Source organism: Euprymna scolopes, chromosome 29, assembly GCF_053919585.1.
Source record: "Euprymna scolopes isolate OS-2025 chromosome 29, ASM5391958v1, whole genome shotgun sequence".
NCBI classification, from domain to species: Eukaryota; Metazoa; Mollusca; class Cephalopoda; order Sepiida; family Sepiolidae; genus Euprymna; species Euprymna scolopes.
In genome coordinates, this window is record NC_136510.1 from 39,879,455 (window position 1) to 39,899,606 (window position 20,152).

Sequence of the window (20,152 nt, forward strand, 5' to 3'; positions counted from 1 at the left end):
GTTAACCTATGTCTTTTAATCTAGGCGTGCACCTTTCTTCCCGAGATTTTTATGAATCGTTCTGCTCATGAGTAGACATCGATTCTGGAATTTCTTGATTTTTCTTTTTCTATAAAATGTTTCTTGGATTTCATAAATAAAGTCCGTCGCTCTTTTTTTGTCTCTCGTAGGTTCGGTTCTCTCTATCGCCTCAAAACACTCTCACATCTGAAGCCATTTTCTATCTCTACAAATTTGCTTTCAGACCATTTATGGAACACTGTTGTCATATTTGGACTGGTAGATTTCTGTCCCCTTTGAGGGTTCTTGGTAAGGCGCAGAAAATATTTGTAATTTTTACCACTCTTCTTCTTGTCTGCGTCTCCCTCTCTCTCTCTCTCTCTCTCTCTCTCTCTCTCTCTCTCTCTCTCTCAGACATAATGTTGTTCGTCTGAATTTTCTTTTTCAATAAAGGGTATTTGTTCTTCAAAACTGTTTCAGCTATTTCCTGCTTCCTTTGTTCCATTATGTGTGACTGATTGGTCAATTGGTCTTCATCAATTCACTGTTCTGATACCTCATTTTAATACTGTTTCCCATTCCAGTAGTTTCTTTCTAAAAACTTTGTGGATCTTTATTCCTGCTGACTGTTTTCCTCCTACTTATAGCCTTATTCTTTTCAAGACTAAGAACAATAGGAATCTCCTGTCTTTGCAGTAATTACTTGTTCTTGTTAACTCCTTGTTTGAAAAAAATCCATTTTTAATTGTTTTAATCAGCCATTGTGTGCAGTTTTCTCGCTAACTCATCTATATCTTACTATATTTCTGTAAATTTCTCTCATCATCTCTTAATGTATATTGTTCGACACCTGAACCCTCTCTTATTTCGAAATATTATCAGTGAAGTGGATACTGACGTCAGTTTACGTACGTATCATTTCACCGTGACGATGTTCCATTTGAAAAATTCACCGATTATGTCAACGGACTTGAAACGACCCGGGGAAAATATATAAGCAAAACACAATGCGCGATAAAATCAAATACCATCTAGTAGAAATAAAAGGTCGGCGGTGATTAACTTGCTGAACCCGGGTTAGGGATTACGATATTGTGGAAATTAATAGAAAAACACATTACGTCACATGGCTCATGGAGAGATTGTGAGAGAGAAGACACCAGTCGAGTTGGAAGAATTCAACATGTGAACATAAAACTTGAGATGGGTTGAGAAGATATGATTAAACAGTGATTATTGACTTTTGTGTGTCCTATATCACTGATCAGTAATTTGAAACGAGGATCAAGTTGAACAAAACATATTCTGCCTTCAATTAGTCTTAAGTCTTTTTTTTTTTTTTTGAAAATGTAAATAAAGAGAATTAATTTCAGGGGGACAAGCCCGCAGGAACACCGCGTACAATAATAAAACATTTACCAAGGCAGGAAAACAATTTTTCCTTTAATATCTTTTTGTAAATATGACGGCAACTCGGGTTTTTGCATGCATGAGACAAGGTTGAAACGCAACAATATTAGAGAAAGTGGAAGTGTCCAAAGAATGATTGCAAGGGGTTACAAGTGCCTTCAATAAGTTTTCTAACCTAACTCTGTATATTGAATCTATTTTTCTTTGTGACGTCAGAACTCAACCAAACTTTTTTGTACAAGCATTTAAAAGTCTCGTAGACACTTGAAAAGTCAGTATGTTATTGCTATACATCTTACTACATGACTGATCAATTTTTATGATTTCAGGTTCAAATGAACAGCTACAGTAGGAATTAGGATACACCGTACTAAAGCCTGATTGCCACAGTTGGTGAATTGAAAAAAATGCAATCTGAACGTAAGGACACTTTAGAAGAACGATATGCAATAAAATTCTGTTTTAAACTTGAAAAAATGCTACAGAAACATATGGAATGCTTCAGACTGCTTTTGGACCGTCTTGCATGAATCGAGCATCAGTTTTTGAGTGGCAATAGAAATTCAGGGAGTGTGAAAGATAATGAGACGTGTGGAAGGAGTAAGAAAGTCAAAATACCAGAGTTGATTGACTAAATAAGAAATTTCATGAATAAGGACGTTGTGTGCCTATAGAGACAGTAAATGCGCAGTTTGATGTCAGTACGGGAACTGTAATCACACTTATTCGTGAGGAACTGAAAATGGAGAAGATTTATGCGAAGTTTATCCTAAAGGTGCTCAGTCCTTGTCACAGATTATTTAACCAAGATGGGCATCAAGACAGTTCCTCGCCCTTCCTATAGTCCAAACCTTGCTCCCTGTGACTTTTGGTTATTCCTTTAGCTCAAGGCATACCTTAGATATTGTCATTATGAGATAATTGAGGAGATGAAAGAGGATGTACGAGGATCACTGACACGCAAACACAAAAGTACTTTCATGGGGCATTCCGGTACAACATATGCATTGCAGTCGGAGAAGATTACTTCGAATGGGGACTAGAGTTTCATGCGTGTACTATCAATAAAAGTGTCCATACAAAAAAGACTAGAAACTTATTTATGGCACCTTGTATTACCATGACGACTTCGACTCGATAAGTACCGGAAATGCTGGTTAATCGTCTGCTCTTTAATTTCTTTTATGCATTTTTATTTTCTACTTAACATCATTTGTAAGCGAGTACAACCTCTCACCTTTTAAATTGCTTGTTAAAAACTGAACGTCGCCATAACGATAATTATTTTGTTGATAAGCGTGCAACACTTACTGTCAACTTCGACGCGATTAAAGGAACGGATACAGTCGTGATCATAGATTATCTCGCTCTTCTCATAATTAGATGATAATCCACACAATTCTTACGGCCTGTTCATCGCTGGTGAGATCATTCAGCGAGATCATTCAGCGAGGTCATTCAGTGTAATTAAATTAGAACATAAAAAATAACATGGCTGACATCATAAAACGCAAGAAACGCCTACTTTCGGTGAGGCACTATTGCTTGGTTTGGTTTGGTTGTTTTACGTCATATCAACCCTTTTTGGGTTATTTAATGCCAAATTCACTTATTTTGGAAATACTATTCGTATTGAATCCGGTTATTTTGTGGAAAGGTTTTATTTTTTCAAGCTCTTTGTATCTTCAGTCGCTATTTTATAGTGTTTGGTTTGGTTGTTTTATAGTGCATTTTATCGTTCTTGTTCCCTGCCCTGCAGAACATGAGTGAGTTTTGCAACAAAAAAGGAAAATAGGGTTACAGTATTAATATTTGGTACATTTTAAGTTATGAAACCAGTCAGAAGTGGGGGGGGGGATAGAAAGAGATACAGGAAATGGGAAGAAAGAACACGGAAAGAGGGGGTTGTTCTTGTTTTTGCAGAACATAATATAGATATGCTTATTTAATGTTCGTAGTATGTACCTTCTATTATATATAGATATGCTTATTTAATGTTCGTAGTATGTACCTTCTATTATATATAGATATGCTTATTTAATTTCGGAGTATGTACCTTATATATAGATATGCTTATTTAATTTTCGTAGTATGTACCTTCTATTATATAGATATGCTTATTTAATGTTCGTAGTATGTACCTTCTATTATATACAGATATGCTTATTTAATTTCGGAGTATGTACTTTATATATAGATATGCTTATTTAATTTTCGTAGTATGTACCTTCTATTATATATAGATATGCTTATTTAATGTTCGTAGTATGTACCTTCTATTATATATAGATATGCTTATTTAATGTTCGTAGTATGTACCTTCTATTATATATAGATATGCTTATTTAATGTTCGTAGTATGTACCTTCTATTATATATAGATATGCTTATTTAATGTTCGTAGTATGTACCTTCTATTATATATAGATATGCTTATTTAATGTTCGTAGTATGTACCTTCTATTATATATAGATATGCTTATTTAATGTTCGTAGTATGTACCTTCTATTATATATAGATATGCTTATTTAATGTTCGTAGTATGTACCTTCTATTATATATAGATATGCTTATTTAATTTCGGAGTATGTACCTTATATATAGATATGCTTATTTAATGTTCGTAGTATGTACCTTCTATTATATATAGATATGCTTATTTAATGTTCGTAGTATGTACCTTCTATTATATATAGATATGCTTATTTAATTTCGGAGTATGTACCTTATATATAGATATGCTTATTTAATTTTCGTAGTATGTACCTTCTATTATATATAGATATGCTTATTTAATGTTCGTAGTATGTACCTTCTATTATATATAGATATGCTTATTTAATGTTCGTAGTATGTACCTTCTATTATATATAGATATGCTTATTTAATGTTCGTAGTGTGTACCTTCTATTATATATAGATATGCTTATTTAATGTTCGTAGTATGTACCTTCTATTATATATAGATATGCTTATTTAATGTTCGTAGTATGTACCTTCTATTATATATAGATATGCTTATTTAATGTTCGTAGTATGTACCTTCTATTATATATAGATATGCTTATTTAATGTTCGTAGTATGTACCTTCTATTATATATAGATATGCTTATTTAATGTTCGTAGTATGTACCTTCTATTATATATAGCTATGCTTATTTAATATTCGTAGTATGTACCTTCTATTATATATAGATATGCTTATTTAATGTTCGTAGTATGCCCTTTCTATTATATATAGATATGCTTATTTAATGTTCCTAGCATATACCTTCTATTACATATATATATATACATATATATGCTTATTTAATATTCGCAGTATGTACATTCTATTATATATAGATATGCTTATTTAATGTTCGTAGTATGTACCTTCTATTATATATAGATATGCTTATTTAATTTCGGAGTATGTACCTTCTATTATATATAGATATGCTTATTTAATGTTCGTAGTATGTACCTTCTATTATATATAGATATGCTTATTTAATGTTCGTAGTATGTACCTTCTATTATATATAGATATGCTTATTTAATGTTCGTAGTATGTACCTTCTATTATATATAGATATTCTTATTTAATGTTCGTAGTATGTACCTTCTATTATATATAGATATGCTTATTTAATGTTCGTAGTATGTACCGTCTATTATATATAGATATGCTTATTTAATGTTCGTAGTATGTACCTTCTATTATATATAGATATGCTTATTTAATGTTCGTAGTATGTACCTTCTATTATATATAGATATGCTTATTTAATGTTCGTAGTATGTACCTTCTATTATATATAGATATGCTTATTTAATGTTCGTAGTATGTACCTTCTATTATATATAGATATGCTTATTTAATGTTCGTAGTATGTACCTTCTATTATATATAGCTATGCTTATTTAATATTCGTAGTATGTACCTTCTATTATATATAGATATGCTTATTTAATGTTCGTAGTATGCCCTTTCTATTATATATAGATATGCTTATTTAATGTTCCTAGTATGTACCTTCTATTACATATATATATATATATATATATATATATATATATATATATGCTTATTTAATATTCGCAGTATGCACCTTCTATTATATATAGATATGCTCATTTAATGTTCGTAGTATGTACCTTTTTATATATAGATATGTTTATTACATGTCTGTAGGGTGTACCTTCTATTATATATAGATATGCTTATTTAATGTCCGTAGTATGTACCTTTTTATATATAGATATGTTATTACATGTCTGTAGGGTGTACCTTCTATTATATATAGATATGCTTATTTAATGTTCGTAGTATGTACCTTCTATTATATATATATATATATATGCTTATTTAATGTTCGTAGTATGTACCTTCTATTATATATAGATATGCTTATTTAATGTTCATAGTATGTACCTTCTATTATATATTGATATGCTTATTTAATGTTCGTTGTATGTACCTTCTATTATTTAATGTTCGTAGTATGTACCTTCTATTATATATAGATATGTTTATTTAATGTTCTTAGTATGTACCTTCTATTATATATTGTATATGTTATTTAATGTTCCTAGTATGTACCTTCTATTATATATAGATATGCTTATTTAATGATCGTAGTATGTACCTTCTATTATATATAGATATGCTTATTTAATGTTCGTAGTATGTACCTTCTATTATATATATATATATATATATATATATATATATATATATGCTTATTCAATGTTCGTATTATGTACCTCCTATTATATATAGATATACTTATTTAATATTGGTAGTATGTACCTTCTATTATACATATATATGCTTATTTAATGTTGGTAGCATGTACCTTCTTTTATATATAGGTAAGCTTATTTAATGCTCGTAGTATGTACCTTCTATTATATATAGATATGCTTATTTAATGTTCGTAGTATGTACCTTTTATGATATATAGATATGCTTATTTAATGTTCGTGGTATGTACTTTCTATTATATATATATATTCTTATTTAATGTTTGTAGTATGTACCTTTTATTATATATAGATATGCTTATTTAATGTTGGTAGCATGTACCTTCTATTTTATATAGATATGATTATTTAATGTTGGTTGTATGTACCTTCTACTATATATCGATATGCTTCTTTAAAGTTCGTAGTATGTACCTTCTATTATATATAGATATACTTATTTAATGTTCCTTGTATGTACCTTCTATTATATATATATATGCTTATTTAATATGCGCAGTATGTTCCTTCTATAATATATAAAATATGCTTATTCAATGTTGGTAGTATGTACCTTCTATTATATATAGATATGCTTATTTAATGATGGTAGTATGTACCTTCTATTATATATAGATATGCGTATGTACCTTCTATTATATATAGATATGCTTATTTAATGTTCGTAGTATGTACCTTCTATTATATATAAATATGCTTATCTAATGTTCCTAGTACGTACCTTCTATTATATATTGATATGGTTATTTAATGTTCGTAGTATGTACCTTCTATTATATATAGATATGCTTATTTAATGTTCGTAGTATGTACCTTCTATTATATATAGATATTCTTATTTAATGTTCGTAGTATGTACTTTCTATTATATATAGATATTCTTATTTAATGTTCGTAGTATGTACCTTCTATTATATATAGATATGCTTATTTAATGTTCGTAGTATGTACCGTCTATTATATATAGATATGCTTATTTAATGTTCGTAGTATGTACCTTCTATTATATATAGATATGCTTATTTAATGTTCGTAGTATGTACCTTCTATTATATATAGATATTCTTATTTAATGTTCGTAGTATGTACCTTCTATTATATATAAATATGCTTATCTAATGTTCCTAGTACGTACCTTCTATTATATATTGATATGGTTATTTAATATTCGTAGTATGTACCTTCTATTATATATAGATATGCTTATTTAATGTTCGTAGTATGTACCTTCTATTATATATATATATGCTTATTTAATGTTCGTAGTATGTACCTTCTATTATATATAGATATGCTTATTTAATGTTCGTAGTATGTACCTTCTATTATATATATATATGCTTATTTAATATTCGTAGTATGTACCTTCTATTATATATAGATATACTTATTTAATGTTGGTAGTATGTACCTTCTATTATATATAGATATGCTTATTTAATGTTCGTAGTATGTACCTTCTATTATTTAATGTTCGTAGTGTGTACCTTCTATCATCTTTTTTTTAATAAATAGGATCTCCGTGCATCGAAGAACCAATGTAAAAAAAAATTAATGATGTCGCTTTTGATCCATACGTGAAACTAAAATACATCTTTCCTGGTCTTCTGATTAAGATCCAATGATAGTACCTGTTATGTTTAATTATAATATAATGGTATAAGAAATTTTTCGGGCGTCCGTACAATGGAAATATGTCACAGACTCCTATAAGGATATTGGAGATAAACTGTAATAACCAGATATATTCTGGCACTACATTAACTACAATAAAGGGCTACAATAATATCGTGGGGTCTCCATTCACGCCGAATGTCCACATAATGACCAGCAGCAGTATATTATATATGAAAGATGCCGCTGTGGAATTTCCACGGGTCTCGCTAGTCTTAATAAAAAACAAGATAATCGTCTGGCGGGCACTAGTGTTCAGACTGGAAATAAATCCCGATGGCTGCGGTCCAATCGAAAAAGAGAGGAGGAGGAGGAGGAGGAGGAGATTTGATTCGATAATCTAAGCCAGTCGTTCATTAAACAACATTCTTTTGATATAAATATATTAAAATAGGGAGGGGGTGTTGGGGTTATTAAACCACTTTTGAATGAAGATCTCCTGAGATTGACGACTGGAACTGAAGGTTGGTTTCTGATTTTTTTTCCTGGAACATCCTCAAACTTTAAATAATTTGGACAGAAACCAGGGCGTTGCGGTAACAAATTAAAAGTTTGTTTCGCAATTCTTATTGTCGAAAAGATTACCATGGTAAAACACACGAATTGAACGAAGAGTAAATAAAAAATTAAGTAACAACAAAGGGGGAAAAATGCTATTTCAAATGAAATATCATCTATAGATTTATTCAAAAACTAGCAGGGACACTCGACGTTGACCGGTATAGAATATCCATGAATGTTTCACACTTCTATATTTTTTTTGTCATCGAAATCGGTGAAATCGCCCATTCTTCAATCAAATCGATTAATTGCCTGCTTTAGTTGGGTACCGGGAGGAAGCTTCATATGCCTCCCCGAAGTGACTTAGTTCACAATACATTGTAGTCTACATTGCACTGTGGAGAATCTACTGTTGATTTTATAAAATTATTTTCCATATATAATGGCTTAAATTGAAGTTTAAAATGCAAAAGTCAAGTATCATGCTTCAACTGTGCTATAAAGAGAAACACTCATTTCGACCGTGCTCCTGTCATATCGAAAAGCCTACTGTTGATTTTATATACCTGATTTACTGCTTGTGCAGTGATAATGGCCTGAATTTAAGTTTAAAGTGAAAAGTCAAGTATCATGGTGCAGTTGTGATATAAACAGAAACATTCATTTCGAGCGAGCCCTACTGTTGATTTTATATGTTGGGCCTTTCGGCTTGTGTGGTAATAAAACTTATTTATTTCATTTGTGATGTTAAGTTGTGCAAGGTGCTCACTTTGGTCAAAATCAACTATTCCTTCTTTCATCGAATTATTTCAATTATCGATAGTTATCGAACACACTTCGATATAAAACACATCTGAGAACACTGCCAGACACAAAGTATATTTTTGTGAAATTTTCTTAAAATCTGACCAACCGTTTTCGAATCCATAGGGAACGAATTCACACACACATACATACACGGACAGACACACAGACACAGACACAGACACACACACACATAAAGTTCCTTTTATATAAAAGTAAAGATTTTTTGCCATATTATAATCTTATTTACATCTGTATGGTTCAATACACATTCTGTTTAGCATCGAATTGCGCTGATGCAAGTAAAAGTACAATATGATATACAATTCAATCAAATAAATATATATTGTACTAAAAAAAGATGGAAACCACAAAACTCATTCCACCTGCATATATCTTAATTTGTTTCAGTTCACGTTTAACTGTTACACCTCTGCATTATCCAGTTTTCTATAAATTACCTTTATATATTCACACTAAACAATGTTTCAAGCAAATTATATTAACCTATTATGAATTGATTAGGTTTTATAGAGTATTTATTTACTTTTGTTATATTAGTTTGTGTATACCTTTATATTATCATACAATTGTGCGCTGGCTAATCATTTGCACCGGCGGTTTCTGAAGCTGTAGGCGTTTGTAAACTACTTCGTATGCTTGTAATGTATTAGTTTACAAATGCCTACTCTTCCAGAAACCGGCAGTAGGAATAGCTAATCAGCATTTAATTCTATAGTATTATTAACTCTTACTAATTTAGTTGAATACTATATAATTGCATCTGCATATACATCATAATATATATATATATATATATATATATATATATATATATATATATATATATATATATATATATATATATATTTAAGAGAGGGTATGACAAACATAGATGAAGTGAAAAGAAAATAGAATAAAGAGAGAGGGGGGGGGAGAATAAAGTAAGAGAAAGGGTAATGAAAGTAACATATGAGAAAGAGAGACATGCAAAAGAAGAGAGCAAAGAAAAAGAGGGATAAGAAAGAAAGAAAGTAAAGAGAGAGAAAGAGAGAGAGTATCATAATGTATATATATATATTTATATTTAAGAGAGGGTATGACAAAATAGATGAAGTGAAAAGAAAATAGAAAGAGAGAGAGAGAGAGAGAGGGGGGGGGGAAGAATAAAGTAAGAGAAAGGGTAATGAAAGTAACATATGAGAAAGAGAGACATGCAAAAGAAGAGAGCAAAGAAAAAGAGGGATTAAGAAAGAAAGGAAGTACAGAGAGAAAGAGAGAAAGAGAGAGAAAGAGAGAAAGAGAAAGAGAGAGAGAGAAAGAGAGAGAGAGAGAGAGTATCTCTATCTCTATTATTATTATACAGGATATTCAAAAGTCACAGAACTTAAATAGAATTTTTTCGATGATATTTTTTCTATAATTTTAACACAATCTGACAAAGACATTGAAATTTTTTTTATAATGCAAAATTCGAGCAATCTTTATTTATAAAAAAAAATAATCTCTTTAAAATGTTCCCCATTTTCAGCTTCACGTGTTTATACTCTTTCCAAAACATTATTCATGACAGATTACAGAATCTCTGGATGGCGATTTACATCCCTTGTTTCGTTTCATGAGCTGGCAGACTTCGAAACGTCAAACCTCCCCACAGAAGAGACGTTGCGAGCCTATCCTTGTTTTATCGTTATTTTCATGGCAGGTGCTCGTTTGAACTCCAATCCCTGGTCCCCCCCCTCGCCAATCTTTCAGGAAAAACACCCGTCTAGCTGAATCCACTGTGAAAAATTTCCCCCACTGTATATCTGTGCCTAAATCAAAACGCGGATTCCATGAACAAGGCTTCTTTCTTAGAACTGCACGCCTGTGGAACTCTGTTCCGTCTGCCTGCTTCCCTCCGGACTACAACTTGGATGTCTTCAAGTCTAATGTTAACAAATTCCTAATGAACCGCCCCCTTAAGTAAACACTTCATCAAATCTCCACACTAACGTAATGTACTTGCAATAACCCTTATCCCTGAGTGGCTTCCGGGCCTTGATAAGTGGTGATCACTGTGTAAAAAACAAAAAAACAAAAAAACCCCACAAACCATGCAAAAAGTGAAGGAAAACATCAGGAACAAAATAAGGGAGTCATATCACAATCCAGAGATTCTGCAATCCGTCATGAATAATGTTTTTGAAAGAGCACAAATATGCGAAGCTGAAAATGGGCAATATTTAAAAGACATTATTTTTCGTAAATAAAGATTGTTTGAATTTTGCACGTATTTTTTAATTTCCCAATATCTTAGTCAGATTGTGTTAAAATTACAGAAGATATCAAAAAGAAAGAATCCATGTAAGTTTAAAACCTTTCCGTGACTTTTTTTCGAGACCCTGTATAAAAGGAAGTTTGTCTGTCTGTGCCTATGCGTATGTTCGTTTCCTATGAACTCGAAAACGGCTGGGCCGATTTTTATGAAATTTCACATGAAGGTACTTCATGTGACTGGCTGTGTTCTTCTATAGGTTTTGTATCAGAATGCCTTTGATAAGTATTGATAATCGATAATCGAAATAATCCGGTGAAAGAAGGAACAGGCGATTTTGACCAAAGTTAACACCTTGTTACAGTCTAATATCACAAGCTCATTCGAGAGGTTTTATCACCACACAAACGGAAAGGCCCGGCATATGAAATAAACAGTAAGTTCTTTAATGTGGCAGGGGCTCGTTCGAAATTAATGTTTTTGTTTAGAGCACGATTGAAGGATGATACTTGACTTTTGCGTTTTAAACTTTAATTCAAGCCATTAGATATAAAATAATTTCACAATAAGTTCTCTACAGTGCAATGTAGACTACAATGTATTGTGGACTAAGTCACTGCGGGGAGGTATGTGAATCTTCTTCACGGTGCAACACGATGGGTGCCCAACTAGAGCAAGCACTCGATTTGATTAAAAAATGAGCGATTTCGTCTATTTCGATGATAATAAAAATATTGGAATGTGAAACATTCGTTGATCACCATTCAATCCCTGGTAACATCGGGCCTCCCTTCTATTATATATATATATATATATATATATATATATATATATATATATATATATATATATATACAATATTTGTATTTATATAGACAAACATTATATACTAATCTAATTTCAGTGTAGCGACTATGTAATATTTGTCTAAATGAATAAAAATATATTTGCTCTTTTTATTGAGCACTCCTAATTACCTCGTTTTAATTTGCGAGTTTTCCCTCCTGAATACTTTTAACTTGGTATTCAATTTATCTTTCTTTTTATAATAATATATTGAACTCAATTTTTTTCTTATGCCGAATTGTGAATTGTTTCACAGAATTCTGTCTTTTGGATGACCTCGAAATATCTCCCAGTAACAGGATGCCTTTTTTGATTCTTTGATTCTGGATACTCACCTTTTACCAACTTTTTCTTCGGATTTTATCGTCCTTGTATCTTCCACTCTTCAATAGAACATCCAGTCACGTGAAATCATTTTTCATTTTTCCCCATTCCCACCGCTTCACTGTTTTTTGCTTTTTTTTTTTTTCAACCTTTTAGCAAGTACGTTCTGTAGATCTCTTGAAGTTTCATTAAATACTTCATAAGCAAAATCTCCTCCCCTCTGATGAGAAGTAAAGTATTTCTTTCGAAACTCAGCGGATTAAGGACAATCCACTTCTTTCCGTTTTGAAAATTAAATATATTTTTAACTTTGCGAAAGTGTTTTTAATATATTTTATTAACTCATTATATATATATATATATATATATATATATATATATATATATATATATATATATATATATATATATATATATATATATATATATGAAACAATGATTATTAAAACATGTTAAAAACATCTTGAAAAAGTGTTAAAAACATATTTAATTTTAAAAAGGAAGCACAAGATAAGTGGATAGTCTTTAATCCGCGGAGTTTCGAAGAAATACTCTCTTTCTCATTAGAGGGCAGGAATTAGCAAAATGCGGGATCGGATTTTGCATGTAAAAGTATGTAATGAAACTACAAGTAAGTCACAGATCTTACTTGGTTAAAAAAAAAAGGGTGAGGTAAGGGGAATAGGAGGTAAAAGAAAAATGATAAAAAGATTTCACATGAATGGATAGTCCGGTGAAGGGTAAAAAATCCAAGAACGGTAAAATCCAAAACGGTCGAATTAAAAATTTCCAATCCAATGTGTAAGTTCCAAATGGTCCAAAATGATCCAAAAGGCAGAGTTCCTTGGAAAAAAAACTACCAACGGAATGAATTCCAAATCATTAAAATCATTTATATATATATATATATATATATATATATATATATATATATATATATATATATATATATATATATATTTCTGTGGAAATATTCTTTATTCATTTATATTTCATTTTTAGAAATACCAGTTCTTATTTAAGAAGCTCGACCTAATTAAAGAGCATATAATGAAGGAATGACAAAATTCTATGTCCAAATTTCATGATCTTTACCATCTTACAATTTATTCCTTTAATTGTATGAATTGTAAGTGTCAACTGACTTAAAGGAATACATTTTAAGATGGTTATCATCATGAAATTTGGAATATAGAGTTTTGTTATATATATATATATATATATATGCACACACACACACACACACACACACACACACACACACACACACACACACATATATATATATATATATATATATATATATATATGCAGACAGGGTTTGACACAAACATAAAATCCTTACACAACAGGTATAATATATATCAAAACAACCGACGTGACTTCGATCACGTTAGTGAAATGGAGATTCTTGTTATCAGTACGATGTTGATAAGAAATAACTTCTGCATCCTTCAGGCCTTATCACTATTCATTTGACATAAGACGATGTTTCGCCAGCATCCCATCACTTTCTCTGCCTTTCTTTCTTGATTGCTGAGTACTTCTATCGCGTTCATCCATTATTATAGATCACTCAAAATCTGGCTTTTTTTTTTTTTTTTTTTTAGAAATCAAAGTAGTTCCCCAAAAAAAGCATTTCGAATAGATTCAGAAAGTCCTTTGCTTGGTCCAAAATATATTTATTTCTTTCTTTATTTTTATTCAGGATAGTGTCTGCGCAGACGATGTGCGCACAAACGAGTTTTTGCATTTTGATTTTGGACGCCGAGGTATAAACGTCGATCGCTACTTGTGGTATTTTCACAAACTCCAGCCTTCTTGGCGATAAAAAGGTGAGACATGTTGCTTACTAAAAGTGAGATTAGAAGAAGATTGAAAAGCTGTGGAGAGTTTAGAAAACTTGGACATGGCTGACTAGATACGGAAGGAAAAGGAACATTTTATGCGATGAAGTAAAAATTATAGAGAAGGACGGCGAAGATAAAACAACTAAATAAAAACCAGTGCATACAATGGGCGGCGATCACCTATTAAGAAAAATAAATAGATAAATAAATAAATAGAAGGTAGGAGGTTAGATTTGCGTTGTGAAAATAATATATCTATTTGTCATGAATTAAATATTTAACCAATTGATGACTGTTATAGTATTTCTGCTCAATTTTCGATTTTTCACTTGTTAAACGTACATCATCGAATTTTCACCAGGTAAACAAATGACGCCATCTTGGATTTCATTTTACAAAGCCTGGGAAATAGCGATAGATAAAAATAAACATTTAAAATAGTTACAAAAAAAAAAAAAAAAACATAAAACTACATAGCTCGATAGAAAATTAACCTATCTTTCGTTTGATAATAGTTATTTGTTGACTTTTTTCACACACTTTTTCTATTGGAAATTCTTAACAATGGCCCCCTTTCTCTTTCTAAAAGAAATAATTCAGTATGAGAAGACACAATCGTCGTAAATGTCTGCATTCAGCCAATCAACTATTAATGTGGGAGGTGATGGTTGTCTAGTGGATAACGATACGGATTGACGATCTGGGTGACCAGAATTCGAATCCAATTCATTCCACAAAAAATCACTTTACTTATGATGTTGGCAACCTTCACGTGGTTCCTCTTTGATCTTGGATGAGTTACTAAAATCATAATCTATAATATAAATCTGGGACCCTAACAGGTAGTACCACTCCGGGTCAGAGTGGACTTGGGAGCAATGGCAATTAAAGGGTAGCCCCACACTCCTCAAAGTCCGCAAGCTGTGGCCTCACCATTGGATATAGTTTAAGGTCATATCCAGGACCCTGTCAATGGAGGAGAAATCCTCCAGGCCTGAGACAATTTTTAATTTTTGTTCCTTTTCACCACGTTAAAAAACGACCCTAGTGTCTAACTCTGTCCCGTGGGGAGGCATTGTAAATAGGATCGATATTGGAGAAAAAAGAAAAAACTTGAATTATTGAATGACTCGAATTAAAATCATCGAATAAATGAGTGGGAGAGAAACAAGTGACGTCATATGACTAGGAGCAATTTGATTGGGCGATCTTTTGACTGCCTCTGAGTACACTCAAAGGAATGACTTAAACAGAGTAACAAAACACGGGATAAATCCTTTATGAGGTCCAAGTAGTTGATACCACAGAGATGGGGATCTTCCATTTCAATAGACGTGTAAGACGACGAGAACATTTTTATGTCGTCACAAAGGAAGAGATTATTTCATCGATAAAGATGGCGTCATCAATTCAAGGAAAGACCGCCAAATGAATAGCGAGAAAGGAATGGAGGGGGTGCTCCTTGAACAGTAAACTTTCATAGGAAACCTTTTGGATGTAAAGCACGAAAAACGTGTCTTACAGCCAATGAAATTGCAATGCACCGAGTAAATCCTTTATGATGTCCCAAATAGATGATGCTATAAAGAGATGGCGCCCTTCCTTTACATAAATATCCGTGTAAGAGGCCAGAATCTTGAAGAAGTACATATGGTCAATTCTCCTTTACGGTTGCAAATGTTGGACAGTAACGAAGCAGCTGAAAGTCGTTTGGAAGCAACGGAGATATGGTTTTTAAGGGGAATTCTATGAATCTCATGGACAGAAAGGAAGACAAACAAAGAAGTCATGCATAAAGCAACGTACAGCAGATCATTATTCAATATCGTCTATGCCAGACAATTAAAATTCTTCGAGCGGAGGGCTTTGAAAAAAGCTTGATGTGAGGGAAAAGTCGTCGGAAAAAAAGAGTAGAGGAAGATAACGAACAAAGTTCACTGACGATCTCAAAAGGATCACTGGAAACACAACTATAGATCTCATCAGAAAGACTGAAGGCAGAGGGAACTGGAGAGCCATGATCACCGATGTCTCCAATAGCTGACCTGATACTTGAAGAATAAGACGCCACAAAAACGGGATGATGTCAGGTAGAGATAGTAGCATTAGTGAAAGCAGGGACTATAAAATAAATTTCGAAAATGAGAAGGGGAGGGTCATTCAAAGTTATACTTAGATATGAAACCTTTTGGCTGTAAGACACGAACAACGAGCAAGCGAAATCTCAATGTTTATATAAACACTGCCAACTTTCGAAAAGTGCTTTATTCATTTTTTTCTGAACTTCTTTACGTCATCGCTAACGAAAGTTAGCCATATTTGTTCATCAACAGACAATAACCACTTCGTATTTACTTGCTTCCCCCACTCCCAAGTAAGACACAAGGTCGTTTTTTATGTGGAGGAAAATCCAGTTTTTCTCCGCAAAAAATAGATACTTTGGATAGGGGAACAAAAAATAAAAATTGCCCCAGTCTAGAAACATTTCTTGTTCACTAAAGAAGGGCAGAAAAGATACAGTGCAGTATCAGATACTAAAATTGCATTTATTTGTCTGTGTATTTGCAAAAAAATATCAGACAAAATAAGCTAAGTGACCGACTATAGTTGAAGGCGACCCGAAGGTTCCCTTTTTAAGAGTTACTACACCAAAATGTAAGGAAGGGCAGCACTCTATTCCCAGGATTGCCCCTCGTGTCCTTGATCATCCTCTTATAATGCTAAGTGTTTAGCAAAGGGGTACGAAGTACCATTTTCTAAAAAGCTTTTAGCATGACCCAACCGTGATTTGAACTCCGGTCTCTCAGACCATTAGCAACCACTCTTATTATGTCAAATGGACCAGTTAAATCGGGTTAATGAGTCATAAAACGGTGATCAATATAACTGAGATTAATGTTGGAACTATGATGTTGATGATAATCATATACGTGTGTAAAGGCTATATTATTGGTGACCACCATTGGCAACTGACGTTTACACTTCGGCGTCTAAAATAAATTTTTTTAGGTCTATAATTAAATGTGAGAAAGCGAGACAAACATTAAATACAGACAAAATAATGAGTTCAGAAGCATAGATTCACAAAAGAGATATTTTATATATATTTAAAACTGGCCTGGGTGCCCGGCGTTGACCAAGTGTTTGGAGGTGTGTGGATAAAAAAAAATGTGGTAATAGGCAGGAAGGTTCGAACCTGTACCTCGAAGGACGAAAAGAACGTGAAAAAAAACGTGACGTCTTTGCCATTGCGTCCATCGCTAAACCTGAAGTGGCGAAGTTTTAAATTAAGGCTAGTCAATCGAAAAGAGAGTATAACTTTCGAAAATATCGGCGAAAAAAGCGACCTCTCCTTGTAGAAAAGTGCCCAGTTGAGGGTTAAGGAATTAATGTTTTCAGCCAATTTTTCGATATTTGTCGTCCAAAAGATCAAGCTTCAAAATGATTCCAATCTTGTGAAAATCCGTCGCCTATGTCGAAAGTTTTAGGCATACATACATACATACATACATACATGCATACATATATTGAAACAGACAGGTGAGACTTGTATTATAGATGTAAGTTTACATCAATTGGAAAACAGAATGCTTGTTAAAATTTGTAGAGTCCTTGTAAAGCCGAGCTATCGAAGAAGTCGCAAGCGGAATTAAAACTTCTCCACTGAATTATATGAATTATATTTCATTAAAAGTTATTTAGAGTCAATGCTCATTTGTTTTCATGTTAGAAAGTTCAGTGAGAATATTTGAATGAATACGTTTATACATCGTTTTTGATAAGCAGACGATAATGAAAATTAATGAGTTGTGTGCTTGTGTCTTCGTTAATGTCTGCGTGTGTATACTTATGACTGTGTATGAGCGATTTGACATAGAGGCAGGCTCAAGGCACAAAAGAGGGACATTGAAGAGTCGAGGCGATGCCGATCCCAGATTTGTCGTGAACTTCGACTCAACTGGTTTAATAAAGAAAAATCTGGCCTTATTTTGGGGTCGATGTGACTACAGGAGGGCCATTTGGAATAAATTCAAAAACTCCTCTGATTGATCCAAAGTAATGTTAGTTTTTTTTTGTTTTTTTTTTAATTCAGGCGAGTGTATACGCAGACATATATGGGCAGAAACCGTTTTAAGCGTTTTAATTTTAGACGCCGACGTATAAACATCGGTCGCACCATAAATACTGCACTGTAGGTCTCACCATGACTCTTAACAACGTCGCTGTATGTGATAATCCTGCTTTCTATTTAGAACCATTGTTTTAAAGTCGTTAAATATTCATTTTTAAAAAGAACGACACGTGATTGTTTCGTCTCTGCAGGAAATATATATATTGACAATAAAAACAAATTGAAAAAAATAACATGTCGATTTATGAGCGAAATGTCCTACTGACCTCGTCTAAAACCGGATATTGATCGATACCCGTTGCTAAGGCGTCCCGCACCGGGCTGGGGCGGTGAACAGAAACTTTCTATCCCGGATTGAGAAAAGCATAGCCTGAGCAACAGATAGGATGATGTCCTCGTGAACAACAACAACAACAACAACAACAACAACAACACTGTCTTATCGATTCGACGAAATGAAAACGAGGCTGATGAAAATGCGCTCCGCCATTTTGACGCATAATAGCTTTTCACAATATTTAATGACCATTGCCTTCGCTATTTCATCTAAATGTATAAATAGCTGCATCTACCCGGCGTTGCCAGGAAATATTTTTTACTTTACCTTTTGTTTTGCTCATTTAAAGCAACGGCATTATAATTATTAATATCGTCCCGCACAATTCGACCATTTTTTTAAAAGAATTTTCGGCGCTTGTACACTATTGGGGCGAAATTTCGGAAATCGTAATACTGAATTTCACATGAAAACAATGGTATCTACGTATTCCACGTCTTTTTAAGATGACTATATAAAAAAAAAATTACGATAATCGATGAGGTAGAAAATTATTTATTAAAGAAAGTAAAAAAATAGAATTTGATGAAAACGATCGTAAGACACAGGAGAATCCAAAAAAGGGGGGTAATTTTCCATTTTGATTTAAACAAGATGGCGACAATTTTTCATCTGCTAACACGATTAAAATTGTTTTGTTTAATAATTCAGTAATATTCAGGTAATTTCCATTGCATAATTTGGAAGCTTTTATTATAATTTATTAGAATTGACAAAAAAGTCAGTTGAAACCATTGTTTTTATCTGAAAACTCCATTTATTGACTACAAAATCCCGTCCCAATTCTGTAGAAGCGCCGAATGTTCTTATCATTTTATCTTAGCTGAGGATAAGACATCTTACCGGATGCAAGATATTAACCCACTGACTCATACCATTCCAACTGAGATCTTTATAAGATTCTGAACCGCCTTTTAAGTGCAATTCTTGGTATCTCTCCGGAACGTGTTTCACCGAGTATATATATATATATATATATATATATATATATATATATATATATATATATATATATATATATATATATAATTTTAGGTAGTTTTTAAATTTCTTTTTCATGAAGCCGGTTGCTCCTTTTTGAATGAGCATCTGTTAAATCAAATAGATGTCCTTAGTAACGGAATGAAGCATATTGATTTATAAATAAAAAACTTCACTTAAAATAAAACATATACTAAACCAAGATAGTTTGTCCGGGTGTTTGGAGGTGGGGCATAAAAAAGAGGATAGGCAGGCAGGCTCGAACCTGTACCGCAAAGGAGGAAA

General features: G+C 32.4%; 1 protein-coding gene across 3 annotated transcripts in view; it reads right to left on the bottom strand.

The window, feature by feature from the left end:
• LOC145252612 (major egg antigen-like) overlaps positions 1–20,152 on the bottom strand; it is a 172,937-nt gene that overhangs the window by 62,433 nt on the left and 90,352 nt on the right. The window lies entirely within an intron of this gene.